This window comes from Pan paniscus, chromosome 22 (genome assembly GCF_029289425.2).
Source record: "Pan paniscus chromosome 22, NHGRI_mPanPan1-v2.0_pri, whole genome shotgun sequence".
Lineage (NCBI taxonomy): Eukaryota > Metazoa > Chordata > Mammalia > Primates > Hominidae > Pan > Pan paniscus.
Window position 1 is genome coordinate 17,195,364 of NC_073271.2, and position 17,077 is coordinate 17,212,440.

General features: G+C 38.4%; 1 long non-coding RNA gene across 10 annotated transcripts in view; it reads right to left on the minus strand.

Annotated features, from left to right (window-relative positions):
• The window catches only part of LOC129394953 (uncharacterized), a 215,865-nt gene that overhangs the window by 143,414 nt on the left and 55,374 nt on the right, over positions 1–17,077 (minus strand). For 2 of the 10 annotated variants that reach the window (XR_008622389.2, XR_008622391.2), the window contains exon 5: positions 1,038–1,223. The exons of 3 other annotated variants lie outside the window; for them this stretch is intronic. This is a non-coding gene — a long non-coding RNA (uncharacterized LOC129394953). 5 more of the 10 variants (XR_008622379.2, XR_008622385.2, XR_008622392.2 and 2 more) reach the window with 4 other exon arrangements.

A 17,077-nucleotide genomic window follows, 5' to 3' on the forward strand; every position in this document is an offset into this window, starting at 1 on the left:
TGAAAATTTGATGGCTGTTCTCTTTATCAAGATGTCAGGATTTTTTGGTATATAACACTTTATCATACATACTTTAAAAAATGGATACATGCCCACAGTCAACATGTAAGTCATTTTATTAGGAACACATTTGTTCATTAAGCCAATATTTATTGAGATCTTTTAATGAATCATAAACAACTCTAAAGAATTGCATGATCTAGAAAAGTAACCAGACAAGAAATATAAAATGAAATATACACATGGTATAGTACAGAAGAGATATTATTTGTTCAACTGGGCATGCCTCCCAAAGGGCATGTCTATGCTGAAATTTTAGAGTTGAGTGGTAATTAACACAGGAAAGATTTGGAGAGGCTGTTTGTGGTGATGAAGGCACAGAGGTGCAGGAGGATGGAATAGCTGTATGAATAACAAGTAGTCTGCTATGTATGGCTGGCACAAGGGTCTGAGTGGTGGATTGGTAAGATCTGAGTTAACTAGGTCATCCGAGACCAGCTCTCTAAAGACCAGGTGAAAAGTTTACACGGAAGCTGTTGAAGAATTTTAAACAGAGAGTAACCACGTAAGATTGTATTTAAAAACTAATCCAATAGCTGTCTTGAGAATTAAGATTGGAGGAGTTTGAGACAGTAGGCAGAGAAAAATAAGGCAGTGAAAAGGAGAGAAAGAGGGAGTGAGGTTTATTACAGGGATGACAAGCACAATGGAAAGGATTTGGGTAGGGAGAAGAGAGAAAACTATACAAAATATTTATTGGGCAACAGACTGGGCTTAGTGGTGACTTCCTCTGAGGCAGAATATAAAAGAGGAAGAATAGGGTCTGGAGGGAAGACAGAGATGGGTTTTGGGGATACTAATGGATGTTTCAGTATGACCCCTAAGTGGATAATTAATCAGTTGTGATATTAAAAATATTTAATAACTAATGCAACAAAGGCAATGCTTAATACCGTGGATGTTGGCAAATTCCCTACCGTAAAATGCTGGAGGCTTCCTGACTTGCCAAGCAGCAGGGAGGGAGAAAGAAACTTAACTGCTGTAAGGTTGGAAGGTCCATCACACCAGAGCTGGAGAACTGCCAGTCCAGACGGAAGGTACTTAAAGGGTGTGACAGCAGCTTTAACTGACTTGTTAGTGCAGTTGACACCTTCACAGCCATACCAGTACACTGGGATGAATATCAGCCTTGTACATGTGCATCTGCGTATCAGGAGAGCAACCTGTATTAGACATTGAGTTTTGGGAGCCTTTTCCCTTTGTGCCAGTTCCCAGAGTTCTTTGTAGGAAGACACTTCCTACTATTTTCATTTTATTATTCAATAATAAATGCTTTTACTCCATTTCTTACAGGTTTATTCCTAAAGAACAGGAGTTTCCCCTTTCTCCATGTTCATATTAAATTAATTAAGTGGTTCTTTTTTATCATAGTATCAAACACAGATTCAAAAATAAAACAAAGACAGACATTGATATGGCATTTTAAAGAGGATTCTTTTAATTTTCTATTTAGAATAATATTAAATAATGACTAAATATTATCTACATTGTTTCTTACTATGTTCTTGATAATTTCTTTTATTTTTTTCATTTTCTCTCTTTTTTAGAAAATCAAAACTGGTATAACCTAACAGCATGTTTCAGAAGCACCGAGTACTGTAAAGATTCTGAGATTGTATTCTCCTTGCAAGCTAACAAGTTAGACTGCCACTGTTTCATGAATTCTGGCAGAAGATATGACACTCTTGAGTGAGGCACAGATACCTTTATGAGTCACAACAATTCCAGTAGCCAGAATATCAGCATTTTCTTGAGCAAGTTTCTCAAGCTCCAATTCCCAGAGGGCAAGCCAAAGACAGTAGGTGAAGCTCGCACACGAAGTGAGTTGTGTTAACAGCAGAAAAGCACAGAGTTTAGGGGAGCTAATTCTTCTATAAAAGCAGTAAGCATGCCTTCACCTTGCTCCAGAGGTAGACATTATTTTACTTTACTGGACAGTAAACAAATCTGCCCTTTGTGCTTGAGGGAGATATTATTCCTATCTTCCAAGGCTGTGCATTGTACAAACATCATTGGAAGGAGTCCAGACCAACATGTACAGAAATAAAAGAGATCATAGGGGGATTGTCTTCGTATGTTATCTGCACATTCCTTTACTATCCTGACTTCTGGACAATTTCTCTGTAAGTACACCTCTTCATTGACCACTTCAGTTAAACTGTCCATTAGTAGCTGGGACCAAATCTGTTCAATTTGTTTCATTTAGCATTTAACTTAGGCCACTATCAACACCACCTCAAGCAGCAGGATGAGGCCGTTCTGCATATTTAAACCACTCCCCAGCATCCTGGTCTTAACCAGTTGAACAAATCCCATAAGCCATCAGGGTCTACCTTGGAAAGCCATGCAACTTTCTCCTTAGGTTTCTGAATTGACTATTCCATAGGGCTGGAGACCTTAATCCCGAACAACAGAATATATTAACAATTACGGTCTCCACCTTTGCATGCAAGAAGGAATTTTAGGGCATTTTTAATTCTAAAATAGGTCACTGAATTGAGGCTGACCTGAAAATCTTCTAGGGCCAAGTAATATTTCCTTATACACTTGAAGTTCTCTTATGACCACATCTAACGAGCAAGACATCTTGTTTGCAGAAAGAAAAAAGTTAACAACTGGCTTCTACTCAAGAAATATAGTTGAGTAGTTCTCAGGGTTCCCAGTTTAGCTTGAATAACTCGGTTTAATCCCTGTTTGCGGAGAGCCTGCTGGGGGCATTCAGTTCAAGCTATACTGTATACTGTATTCTATATTATCAGCCGGATGGCATGCTTCTCCCCGGAGAATGACTAAGGAGCAGCTGTAAAAGTAGGCATGAAGCAGAGACAGTACACCTGTGTTGACAAGTTGCTTAGAAGATTCAGAAGAAGGAGCCATTCTTTGCAGTTTCTGTAGATTTCTCCATAAGATTAAGGCAAACAGTGATCAAATTGTGGACAGAGATGTCTGCTGGGCATAGCTAACCCAGCAGGCGGTTAAACTGAAACTTCTTGCAACGGTTCCAGAGAGAAGCCCCACAGTGATTCCTTCATGAGGAAGGCTCCAAAGGCAGATCTGAAAGATGAAGGTCACCGATATTCCTCCTTCCCCTACACCTCTCTCAGGATCTGATATACTTGTTATCTGGCACATTAGGTACCTGGTTGTTGCTCTCCCTCTACTACCACAAAGCCCATGTGCCACATTTCAGTAGAAATAATTTTACCTATTTTCTTGTCAGAATTTTTCTCTGGAAGAGTCAGGTGTACGAAGAGCAGGGACAGTTTTATAGAATTTACAGAGATTTGTTGTGTTCTCTACATTGGCCCACATTGCCAACAGTAGTGTATTGGACCAGATGATCACTATCTTTGTGATCTAGGATTATGCCAGTATTACAGGAGAATACAGGCAACTGAGCCAGAATTAAGCCTAATTTCCCTAGGCAGGCTCAGTGTGCATTCCAATCAGGCTGAATTGGTGTTACTTTTGCAGGAAAAAAAATGAAGCATCAGATCCAGAAATGGTAATGGCAGAAACCTGAAATGCTTATATATAACTTCTGACTTGTTTTGTCCTGATGATTACCCAGAAAGCACTTGAGAGTGGATTATTTCTTTCTGGTGATAGCTACATTCATTCACAAAACTGCCCTGTATGTGAACCAAAAAGAGGTAAGGATGGTGGCAAACTTCTAATGTCAATTTTTAAGGAGGCCTTTGTAATGCTCAGAAAATACTAGATGACTGTGGATGAGAACCATGGATGACCCATTGAATACCTTGACAATCACTTATTTTTTCAGTAGGTTTTGTGATAAAAGGCCCACCACTGCCAAATTTCAAATGGTCCAGAAAATTGAAAATGTGACCCATATTAGTTTCAGGAGCTACAGCGATTTGGCCTGAGCCAGCAGTTGGACTAGAGCTGCAACTCTCTAACCTAAAAAAGTGTCACTGATGCTGAGGCATGACTGATAGTTCCATATGGGGTTAAATGCCTGATATATTCATTCCGCCAAGAATGGGCCAGTGCAATACTGCATGCCATGCAGCTTCGTTACCTTGAGATAAAAGAAAAAGGTCAACACTTCTGGGGAGTCACAAATGTTGCATGTAGTGGTAGCCTCTGCAGTAGAAACACAGAGTTTTTATTTTGTATCTAGTCTACAATGGTGGATGTGTTGTCACGCACATGCATACAGGAAGCAATGGTAACAGTCTAGGTGGTTGTTGATTCCAATTGTTCTTATAAAAAATAGACCCTTATCGGGGGTATCTAGATGACTTACCCAGATCAGCATTCATGATTTGTTTTGGTTTGTGGTTTCAAAGAGGAGTGACTTTAAAATACTAGTCTGCAGCTTTCCAAACAGCAGATCCAACACTAAGCTATTGGAATGGACCTAAGAGTCAGTGCTGGAGAAAGACATTATGTTTAAGATAATGAACTATAAATAACCCTGCACTGTGCTCCAGAAGGAGACACTATCTCTGTCTTCCAAGTCTGTTCACACTACAAACTTCATGAGACAATAGTCCAGAAGAAAGGCAGTCAGATGTGTAGAGATTTCCCGAGGAGAAATAGTGGACAGAGGCTTAACTATTCTAAGGACATAATCTATTAACTGCTTCATATGGTTGAAGTGCCCTAATTCCTTTTTTAACCAAGATAAGTGACAGTGACAACCACCAATTACAGCCTTTTATTCTCTAATTAGACCAATGACAAGTGGGCATCCTCTATTTTCTAAGAGAATTTATTACAAGAGCTGAGCATATACTTTTAAATATATATAACTAAAAGAAATAATTTTGGCCGGGCGCAGTGGCTCACGCCTGTAATCCCAGCACTTTGGGAAGCCGAGATGGGTGGATCACGAGGTCAGATCGAGACCATCCTGGCTAACACGGTGAAACCCCATTTCCACTAAAAATACAAAAAATTACCCAGGCATGGTGGCGGGCGCCTGTAGTCCCAGCTACTTGGGAGGCTGAGGCAGGAGAATGGCGTAAATCCGGGAGGCAGAGCTTGCAGTGAGCCGAGATTGTGCCACTGCACTCCAGCCTGGGCAACAGGGCGAGACTCTGTCTCAAAAAAAAAAATAAATAATAATAATAATAATAATAATAATAATTTTTTTCAGAGCTTACCATCTATTCGTCCTCTCTGTTTGTTATTATTTATATAAATTATCTTTTGCAAACTTAATATTTGAGTTCGTTTAGTAATATTTGTTCAAGGGTATAGTTGAACAAGCACAACATATCCAGAGGAAGAAAGAATTGTCACATGAGGATGACCAAAAGACTTTCTAGAGTGAAAATAAAGGATTTTCCATGGATATCTAAGACATTCACTCATGCTAATAGTAGGTGTTCTATATTTCAAAGCAATAAATATTTTACATAATTAATGCTAAAATGGTTATTGTGCAACCATTCCTAGCTCCTGAGGTCTCCTATATTATTTGAGCACGGGTCTTCTCATTTCAAAGGTAATTGGATGCTGATAGTTATTACAGAAAGGATGAATAAATTATCTCTTTCCAATGCAGTCATAATTTCAGCTTCCATCATGAACTTCCCTATTTAGCATCTACATTAGTTTGCTAGGGTTGTCATAACAAAATACTACAGAAATTTATTTTCTCACAGTTCTAGGGGGTTGAAGTTGAGAACAAGCTGTCATCAGATTTAGGTCCTTCTGAGGCCTCTCTCTCGGGTTTGCCGATGGCTGCCCTCCTGCTATGTCTTTACATGGTTGTCTCTGTGAACACGTGTACCTTTGATGTTTCCTTGTGTGTCCAAATTCTTATTATGTGGACACTAGTCAAATTGGAGTAGGGCTCACATTAACAGCCTAATTCAACCTTCATTACCTTTATAAAGACGCTGACTCCAAATATAGTGACAGACTGAGGTACTAGAGAGTTAGGACTTCAACATCTGACTTTTAAAGGGACGCAATTCAGTCCATAAAGCATGTTTTTTTTTTGAGATGGAGTCTCACTCTGTCACTCAGGCTGGAGTGCAGTGGCCCAATCTTGGCTCACTGCAAGCTCCACCTCCCGGGTTCACACCATTCTCCTGCCTCAGCCTCCCAAGTAGCTGGGACTGCAGGCCCCCACCACCACGCCCGGCCAATTTTTTTTGTATTTTTAGTAGAGACAGGTTTTCACTGTGTTAGCCAGGATGGTCTCGATCTCCTGACCTTGTGATCCACCCTCCTCGGCCTTCCACGGTGCTGGGATTACAGGCGTGAGCCACCGCGCCCAGCCCATAAAGCATGTTTCTTTAAACATTAGCATTTGAGGTATTCATTTCACCGGTGTTACCACCTCTCACACACTAGGTATCAGGGCAATTTCCGTAACTGCAATGCACGGTCTCAGAGAAAGGACAATTAGAAGCCAAGATTCAGCAAAGAAAGAAAAGGTGTGTTTTGCCCATCTTCCCATGATCCCTCAGAGAGACATGGGGAGTGGAGGCTGGGTGAGCTCCTGATCACACACATGGCTTTCTAGTCGAGTGAAGGGACCTTCGATAAGGTAAGCATGAGAACAAACTGATTCAAAGAGGGATACACACGAGTTTCGGATTTGAGAGCCAGGCTGTCTGCATTGGTTGATAGCTTTTCTTTACAGTTATCTGAAAGCAGGGGTATCTGGGAAATTTAATCCCTCTCAGCATCACAGCAAAATCAATGTCGGTGTGGTTGCTTCCAGGAGAAGAGGAGCGGTGGCTGAGGTCCTGGGAAGCACACTTCAGACGAGGCCAAGGTCAAGGCCCGACTGATTCAGCCAGTGAAAACACAATGGCCTTTTTAGATTCAGACACTTTTATCACTTACATAGACCATGCAAGTAAGTGTAGCCAAAGATGCCAGCTCCCTAGCTCCCTATCCCACACACCAAACAGATGACACTGACATAAAAGTCACAGAATCATCACAGTACCAGTTGTGGAAAACTCTGCTGAGATTCAGTTCTTGAATGCAAAATTCCTTTTATGATCTGCAGCTATACCCCGAGATGGAGTGGGGACATAAACCCTCAGAACCCCAGAAACAATGAGAAACTATTTCAAAATAGCCTCCCAGGGAAAAAGAGGATGATTTGGAAATGGCCCTGAGATAGAGCCTCACAAGCCTTCGATCTTTGCCTGTTGAGGGAAAATCACAAGCTATTCCTCCAAGACTCGAAGAACAGTGTTTTAAGCCTTTGCCTGTATGGATATGTGGATAGGTGTAAGGTCTCCAGGCCACCATGCTGATGCTGTTCCCCTACAGATCTCCCTGGCTGACTGTCCATGCAGCACAGAGTGAAGATTCAGGGTCATTTTTAGATAACCCTACCCTTTTATCACAGTTAGATATAGTAAATCAATAGTAAATACAAAATCAACATCCACCCTGAATCATATGCAAAAGAAATGATTTCTGGGTATTGGTTTGAATTGCAAAATGCAATTTAAATATTCTGTAGTCATAATTTGATCCCCAGGTCACAACATAATTCATTTTAGGAAAAAAGAAATCAAGTGTAAGACTGAAAGCAAGGATGCATTAATCGGGGTTGCCTATTATTTCTCCCTTTGATTTCCCTGACCATAATATTACTGACAGGAATTTGGTCATGCAGTGGGAGGTTACAGGGCCGTTTGTAAAAAAACAAGTTTTGTAGATGTTTTAAATTTTAAAACACCACAGTCCTTTTAAAGTCATTTTGCACTTAAATTATTCAATGTTGGCAGATAGTTTAAGTCATCTCATTAATGGCTGTATCTGTGGGTTGTTTTTTTCCCCTTTCATGTAAATTATAACACATTGTAATGATAGGTTAGGTCATGTAGGGTTTCTGGAGGCCAAAAACTTTGAAAGAAACACAAGAATTTTTAGAAATGGAAAGCTTCATTTTACATTTCACTCTGAAATATATATTTAAAAAAACATGAGATTGGCATCCTCATACTGTGATTAAAATAGATTCTTTCAACAAAATATCATTTTAGTTATGGCGTGTATATTATCTGATTTTTTTCAAAATATAAGAAACTTCAATTTATTTCCTGCCGTAACAGTATGTGATTTTTTAAAATACATATTCACACTGATAAATTAATATCATTAATCAAATGATCATATAATTTTCATTCATCACCTTTGCAAGTTAAAAAGAAAATATATTGCATCCTAATACCTTTCACTAAAATACTGCAGAAGTAGACAATTTTAATAAGTATAGTGCTCAGGAGACATGAAAAGAGAGTACTGGGAGTCAGCTTGAGAATGCACAATGAGGATTAGTCACATTGCTTATTCTGCCTCATACTCCACAGCAGCTAACTAAATCTGTACTGTATTTGTCATTAACAACAAAACAAGCTCACAGTAGAAAAAGGAGAGAATCATTAAATAGTAGGAAAAGATATGTATTGGTCATCTAATACAACAGTTTGTAATGAGAGGAGCAGAAATTCAAGGAATCTGCAGTATGATCCAGTGATTTGCTGAAAGAAAGTATTAGATATTTCAATCACTTGTGATACATTGATTCCATTTTCATCTTATTTTTTATATTTTAAATGTGTACATTTGTTTGTAGAGGTAGTACATGAATATGATTATACATTATATAGTTGCACATGAATATAATTTATAAAGAATATAAATATGTTATATGTGTATGCTGAATTACTTTCGTTCTTGAAGATGAGAAAACAAGTAAGTTTAGGAACTGAAGGGATAATATATTTCTCTTCTTTTTGGCAAATCATTGAGTTATTCTTCATGTTGTGCCTGGAGAGGGAAAGGGCAAAAAAGGTCACGCTACTTATATTACTTAGGACTGAGTATTCAAAGTGTATTAATGACAAAAATGTTTTTAACCTCCAGTGAGCACAAAAGCCAATTGTTAACAAAATAAATACTTAACTGGCTTCTCACAAAAGTCAGATTTCAAAATAGCACATGGTATTCATTTTTTACTGCTGCTATAACAAATGCCCACTAGTTTAGGGGCTTGAAAGGACACATATTTGTAGAATTTGATCCTTCTGGAGGGTAGAAGTCTGAAATGCATCACCAGGGCTCTGTCCTCTGCAGGATCCAGGGAGACTTTGCTTCCCTGCCCTTCCCGGTTTCCAGAGACTGCCTTTCTAGACATCTTCAAAGCTAGAAGCGCAACATCTTCAAGTCTCATTCTCTACCCCTTTGCTTCTGTAATTACATTGTCTTCTGACTTCAGAGGGGCCCACCTGGGTAATCTTGGTTAATCTCCTCGTTTAACTTTATCACAACTGCAAAGTTCCTCTTGCAATATCAACTAACAGTCACAGATTCTGGGGATTAAGACATGAACATCTCTGGAGACCATTATTCAGTCTCATAAGTCATTTTTAGCTTTCTGAAATCTTCCTGATCAAAAATATTTTCATTTTGTTCTAATATCCACTCAAAAACCTGTCTTTACTCTCTTCCTTCCATTAATCTCTTCAACAGTCATTTAAAAATCAAGTTACTTTTCTACACTGAAAGTGTAATCAAAGTGTCAGTAATCAAAGTGTCAGCTTCAACATTTTCATTTCTTTGAAAATCCCAAGAAGACTTTGTTTGAACAAAGCATTCTTAAGTGATGGAAAATTTACTGAAGCTTTTGTAGAAAAGAAAGAAAAAGTTTACATTATACCTGCCCATTATGCAGCAAAAAACCTTAAATGTGTCTCCTAAAAGGGAAGCTCACCAGAAATCTGTGGCTTTCAACACTGTTGTACCCATGCTCTTCTTTCAACTCTTGCCTGGATGTAGGAGCACTTTAAGAAAGGAGCAAAATGCCCATTTAAATTACAGATGAGCTGGCTCAGTATGTGTTTACAAATCAAAAATAGATAGCAGCTTCTGTATGCTTCTTTCTGGGGTGATCATGAAAGACAGAGCTGGGGAAAATGCTCCCAGTGGGCAGAGTTTCAGGAGCAGCATCTTATCGTGTACTTTATACACACAAAAAAGGACCATGGTATTAGCAAGTCTATGGCCTTATGGCCAGAGGGTAAGGCCTGGCTAGTTGTTCAGAGGCTTAGAAAGAAAAGGATAGGAAAATATGAGGCAAGGAACTCAGGGTTAGAGGCATGAAGACAGACACGTGGGAGTGGGCACAGACTATGATGATCTTTTTATAACATAATAACAGATACCAAAGAACATTTTGTCTCAGATGTTGAATTAAATAACCAACTAGACAAAATGACTGGTAGGTTGACATCCATCAGCCTCTGCCGTTGACTGCTTCAGAATTAACACAATAGGCACACAAAAGAAGTGGTCACTGTAGTAGACATGGAGAATAGGAATGGGCCCAACAGAGTGGATTCTCACTTTTCATGGATAATCTAGCTATTTCCATTGCCAAACAGCCAACCTGATAGCAATAAGCACTAAGGCTGACCCCTCACCACGGCACTATTCTTCTAGGCCACCATCCAGCCACTTGCTGGGAAAGTGACCACCTTAGGCTCTTTCATATAAGGATAGCCACCAGTCTATTCTCACAGAAATATAAAAAAAATTCTGGATATCGATTTCTCTTGCCCTAAGAGCCTCAACAAGCACCACTATTTTACCATTTACGGTGTTTAATTTACTAGCCAGGATCCTGTCTAATATCACCTGAGATCAATGGACCCACTTTTCAGGATATAAGTAGGCCCTGAACGTGAGATCCACTGCTCAGATCACATAAGATCACCACCCAGGACCTGCTGACCTGATACAGAACTGAAGCAATGGCGGATACATTTCTGAATCCCCAGTCTAGAGGCCATATTCTGTGGAGATGAGATGCTGATATGGTCTGGGTCTGTGTCCCCACCCAAATCTCACCTTGAATTGTGATAGTCCCCATATATCATGGGAGGCACCTGGTGGGAGGCACCTGGTGGGAGGTAATTGAATTATGGGGGTGGGTTTTTCCCATACTGTTTTCGTGATAGTGAATAAGTCTCATGAGATCTGATGATTTTATAAACAGGAGTTCCCCTCCACATGTTCTGTCTTGCCTGCTGCCATGTAAGATGTGCCTTTTGCCTTCTGCCCTGATGGTGAGGCCTCCCCAGCCATATGGAACGGTGAGTCCATTAAAACTCTTTTTCTTTATAAATTACCCAGTCTCTGGTATGTCTTTATTAGCAGCGTGAGAACAGACTACTATAGATGCCATCCTCTAGGAGGTAGGATATACATTGCATCAAACACCATTATGTGATTCTGTGGCCTAAAGAAAGAATACATGGTTTTGTGATATAAGGAAGGGAAGCAGAGGTCATTATTCTCATGACCCACCATGGGACTTTGTACTTCCCATGCCTGCGACTCTGGACGCTTTCGAGTAGACATCCAGGTTCCCAAAGGGGTTAGAAAAAGCAAGTTTCCAACTGAGCTAGAAACCGGGCACAGCTGTCCCCTGGGCACTCTGAGGTTTTTGTTTCAAGGACAAGCAGACAAGAAGTGGAGTCACAATCTTGGCAATGGTAATTAACCTTCATGTTGAGGAAAAGGCAAAAGTGGTGTTACGCAATGGAGCAGTGAATATTCGTGGCACCCAGATAATCTAGTTAAGTAGGTCTTGGTAATTCTTCACCCAATTGTGACAATTGCAAAAAGACAGATACAGCAATCTGGCCCGAGAAGCTGTGATGAACAGGAAGTCACACCCTCAGGGATGATGGTCTCAGTCTCATCAAGAGGTAAGTCATCCGTGAGGCCAGCAGAGGGAGTAGCTGAGGATAAAGGGGAAAGAAAATGAAAAGTGGAAGAAAGAGTCTATAAGTATCACTTGGTCCCTGAGAATTAAGTACAGCACTAGGGCTATAGTTCACTTAACTAATCTGTTATACTTTTACTCTTCAAAGAAAAGAGTGTCGTGAATTCATGGAGAGCTAATTGCTGAAAGTATATGAAAAAGTGAATCCAAGAGGCAAAGGGAGTGCATTGTGGTAGTCAGGGGGATGTTCCTTCTAGATGCCCCTTCGAGAAAGTGCTCGCTGCCAGGCTTCAGGGAATGCAGTCTGTAGACATCTCCAACTGTCACCTTTCTGTGGTTTGTCTCAGCGGCAGACAGCTGCCTCCCTGAAGGTCACATGTCACCCAGGACAGTCCATATCCAGTTACAAGCGGAGGTGAGGATGTAAAGGCCTGGACATTTCATCTCGATAGGGAACAACACTGGCAAGCGATGTTTGCTCTGGAGTTCCAGATAACATTGCCCAGAACATTGTCAGGCTTGCATTGCTTGTGCAGCTGCCCAGTGGACAGAAAACTGAGGCAAATGCAAAGACATATACCTAAAGGAGCAGTGCTGTGACTTCACGCTAGATTCCCAGAGATTTTCCATTTTCTGCAGAGTCTCTTTAGAAGATTGGTTACCCTTGAATTCTGTGGCACAGCCCTGGATACTTTCATAAAAGCTCCCTGTTTCCCTACTCCCTCCTTTCCATCTTGGTAGAAATGGATTTCTACTAATTTCAACCAAAAATTCTTAAATTTAGGCAAACAGCCTATTTTTCGCTTACTCATTTATATTTTTCTTTCATAAAGTCCACTTTTTATATGAAAAAATATACCAATTTATTTGGGTTTCTGAGGTAGATAACTTTCAGGTATTTGCTTTTTTCATGCATTTTTATGGTATCACTTTCTTCACTTTATAGAAAATTGTATAGGAACTGTACTGCCTTTGTTTTATTATATTAAATTATTTATTACAGATATAGCAAGAAAAATATTTTATTCATATCCATTATTTTCACCAACCAAGAATATATAAGAATATCCCCACCTGGGCATACTTTTTACATAAGCACTGGTTAAATCTAGGCTTGCCCATATCTACACTTGACAAGCTTATCTTTAGAGTACGGTATTCTGTTCTATTCTCATAAGACAATTGCATTCATAGAACACAGGTTTCTTGTATGCAGCCTCAAATAAGATTATTGCTTAGTTTTCTGATAATTTAAAATAAAGTACAACATGATGTTGAGAATTCACTATTTCCAAGAATATTCTCATATCCACCCTGCTGAAAGTGATTTTTTTTTATAAAATTGCTTACAGTTTGCAATACTGTAACTTCTACACCATTTTCAGTCTTTCTGACTCTCTGCAGCATTGATTTCTTAGAATTGAAATCCCCAAATGGCTGTAAAACTATGGGCAAGGGTACAAAAACCTCCTCAGAATGTATCAACTGTCCATCATAATGGTAACTATCTGGTTTTCCAGTTAGTAGAAACCTGGGTTCTCTGGGTCAGACTTTAAATGAAATTTATTTCTGTCTTTTGTTGTGGACTCTGCTCCACTACATAAGTAAACTATTTCCAAGTGCATAATTACTTTTCCCAACCTAGTTCTATTAACCTTATAGTTAGTGGAAATATCTTCCAACTTCCAAATTCTGATGTCAGTTATCTCAGTGTTTCTATGCTGGTGTTTGGTTTGTTTGTTTGTTTGTTTGTTTGAGCTAGCTTCTGGTCTGAGGCTACCACAGCTATTTTGAAGTCACCAATTGTTATAATAACCTTTATATTTCCCTCTTGGCTTGTGCCAGTTCTTAAGCTATTGTGTCTCTGCTTCAAACTCAGCTTTCTGTATTCAGCTTTGTTATTCTAGGAACTCTACAAACCATCCTTCCCAATTAGCTAGCTGGTACCTCCGAGTTATGAGGAAACATGGATGAAATTTTGAAATGACATCTTTTTGTGAAAGAAGTCAGACTCCCCCAAAATATGCATGCTACATGATTTCATTTATGTGACAGGCTAAAATTGGGCAAAATAAATTTAAGGTAATGGAAATCAGAAAACGTTTTTGTCTGTGATGTGTATGGACTGGCTGTAATAAGAAAGCACAAGGAAATTTTCTTGGATGACTCTATCGCAATTGAGATATGTATGGAGGTATGTACATTTGTAAAGCTCATCAAATTGTATACTTAATATTTGTACATTTCACTGTGTTCAGATTTTAATTCAATTTTAATAATGCCTGATATAATTGAATCAGGGCCAAGAAAAAAATAAATTACAGAAGGTAAAAAAGGCAAAAATTCAGAGTAATAGTTTTTTTGTTTGTTTGTTTGTTTTCTTAAGACCAGGTCTTGCTGTGTCGCCTAGGCTGGAGTGCAGTGGCACAATCTCGGCTCACTATAGCCTCTGCCTCCCAGGTTCAAGCAGTTCTCCCACCTCAGCCTCCCAAGTAGCTGGGATTACAGGTGTGCACCACCACGCCCGGCTAATTTTTTTTTTTTTTTCATGTTTAGTAGAGATGGGGTTTCACCATGTTGGCCAGGCTGGTCTCAAACTCCTGATTTCAGGTGATCCACCTGCCTCGGCCTTCCAAAGTGCTGGGATTACAGACGTGAGCCACCGTGCCTGGCTGTAATGGTTATCTTTTGAGCAGGCAGGTAGTGATCTGAATGAAGTATTAAAGAAACTTCTGGAATGTTGGCAGTATTTGCATTCTTGATTTGGATGCTAGTTTTGTGGGTATGTTCAATTTGTGAAAATTAAATATATATATTATATATATATATATATGAAGTTGAAATGGCCTATAAATACTTGTTTTCTAAAGCCAATGATGCAATATTCAAATACTTCTTGAATTATTGTACTAAGGTAATCATTCAATAATACAGTCATCCACAGATTTTATTATTAATAGTAAAAGAAATAAAAAGAGCACACTAGGGGAGATGAGTGACAAACAAGAGGAAAATAAAAGGTAACTTTGTGAGAGGCAAAGTTTTGAATCTCAAGGAGTAGCAGAGTCTGTTCTATGCTTCATGTGATGTGGCAATAAATTTCAGCTCTGCCCTCCTGGCTGACAGCTGTTTTCAAGATGAGAGAGAGAAATAAGAATGATTTTTTCTTGAAGAAAACAGATGGTTACTTAGGTGTGTAAATTTTTTCCAACGGAAGATTACAAAAGCAGAAAGACACGTACTTTGTACACAGTCTTTTGTTTTATACTTTTATTGAAACTGTTAGCTGCATTGCCAGCTGTCATTTTCAGTTGTCAGTAAAGTAACCAATGTAAAAATGAGAAATAAATATTGTGGTCACTAAAACTGCTGTTGTGTTTGATGTGTATGTATATTGTCTGTTCGATAGATGTTTCTCTCTTGTTATATGTTTATTTTTCAATTTTACACATCTGTCTATACACATTGTCTTTCCATACATATTAACATATGCACTGTTAAACGATTATTGGCATAACTATTAATAATTGCAAATCTGCTATAAAACCACAGCCAACCAATTTTTCTACACAAGAGAAATTATTTTACTCCAGTTTAGTAACTGAGCTACATTGGTGTATAGTTGTAAGCCCTTACATTATTGCAAAGGTGTTTTAGCGATTTAGCAATATTCTTTGTGATCTTTACTGGAGAGGAACCAAAAATACTGAGGCTGTTATTCTATTGTAAATCTGTTACCCTTACTCTCTAGATTTCTAGCTAATTCCTTCCTCAGGAGCAGTCCTAAATTGTACTCTGGTACAACAAGAGACTTAGGTGTAGGCCCTTGTTGAACCAGGTTCCTTTAATTCCCAAAAGACAAAAAATAAAGAAGCCATCTCAATCCCTCTCTTCAGCTCTTTCTAATAACATGGAAAATATTTCAGCAACGGGCTTACTTAAATGACATACCAGACAGTTCACTCTATCATAAAATTCTCAATATCTGAGTCCCCTCCCTTTATGACAGGAGTAGTGATGGGAACATCAAGTCATTGAGAGTAGTGTTTAAAGTTCATCTTCTGGTTGAGCCAGGGAGATGACCAGTTTCTCAGTGTTTAAAGTTCATCTTCTTGCTGAGCCAGAGAGAAGACCATTTTCTCTGGAAAGTTTAGAAAATCTGGGAAAGACTGAAAAAACAAGGTTAATATCAGAGTAATGCCCTTTAATCTAACCCACAGGCATATAGGATACCTTAATTTGAACAGAATGATCGCATCCATTCTGTCTTTATTAAGCATGACCTATTGAAAGTTCTGTTTACGTTGGCTTATATACCAGGAGACACATCCAGTCACTCTCCAAAAAAACCAAGCACACAAACCAAAACAGAGAAGAAAGAATCCAGTAAACTACAATGGTGTCATCCTACCCAAGGAATTTGAAATGTAGCAAGAGTAACACAGCTGCCATAGGTACCTCAGTGTTGAAACAAACGAATGCTCCCATCTTAATTTGGGAAACATTATATTCTCCTGTTCTTAAAAATAAAGGTTGTTTTCAGTAATTTTCTGTTGCATTATCTCTAAATACTGAAGCATAGTTGGGGTATATATCTACTATATATGTGATAAATATACATATATACTTAGCTTTATGCATATACATACATTCACCTGTAAAAAAATATATACATATATATTTTATATATATGTATATAAAGTATGTATATATACTAAACTTGAATTGGGAACACGATCTTCTAAGAATGTACATAACTAAAGATATCTATATGCCTAAATACTTCTCTAGATACTTAAATATATATTTCCCTTTTTTTTTGCATTGTGATTACTATAACTCTAGACAACTTCCAGCAAGAACAAATGTTACATGCAGTATAACGATTTCACTTTCAGTATGAAGATTTGAGACTATATTAGCTGAGGAATTATGTCAACTCTTCATTTTATTTTGAATAGAAGTATCAATCACTACATGAACATTTACATGAAAACAGTGTAACTTAATTTCTTTCTGAAACAGAATGTTTTTTATATTAGAGCATTTCATTTGAAATTTAATATCTGTGTATAACTGAGTCACTTTTATAAGCTATATTAAACTTGTATGTCATGGAAATAGACATGAAAAACCATGAATAAAATACAGAAAATAAATTATTATCAAATTTCTTTTTACAAGAATGGAATATTAATAACTAATAATTGAAGACAGATAACCTTTAATCATTATTTAATATGTGCTATGTGTTTTTCTAAGTAATTTATATCTCATAAT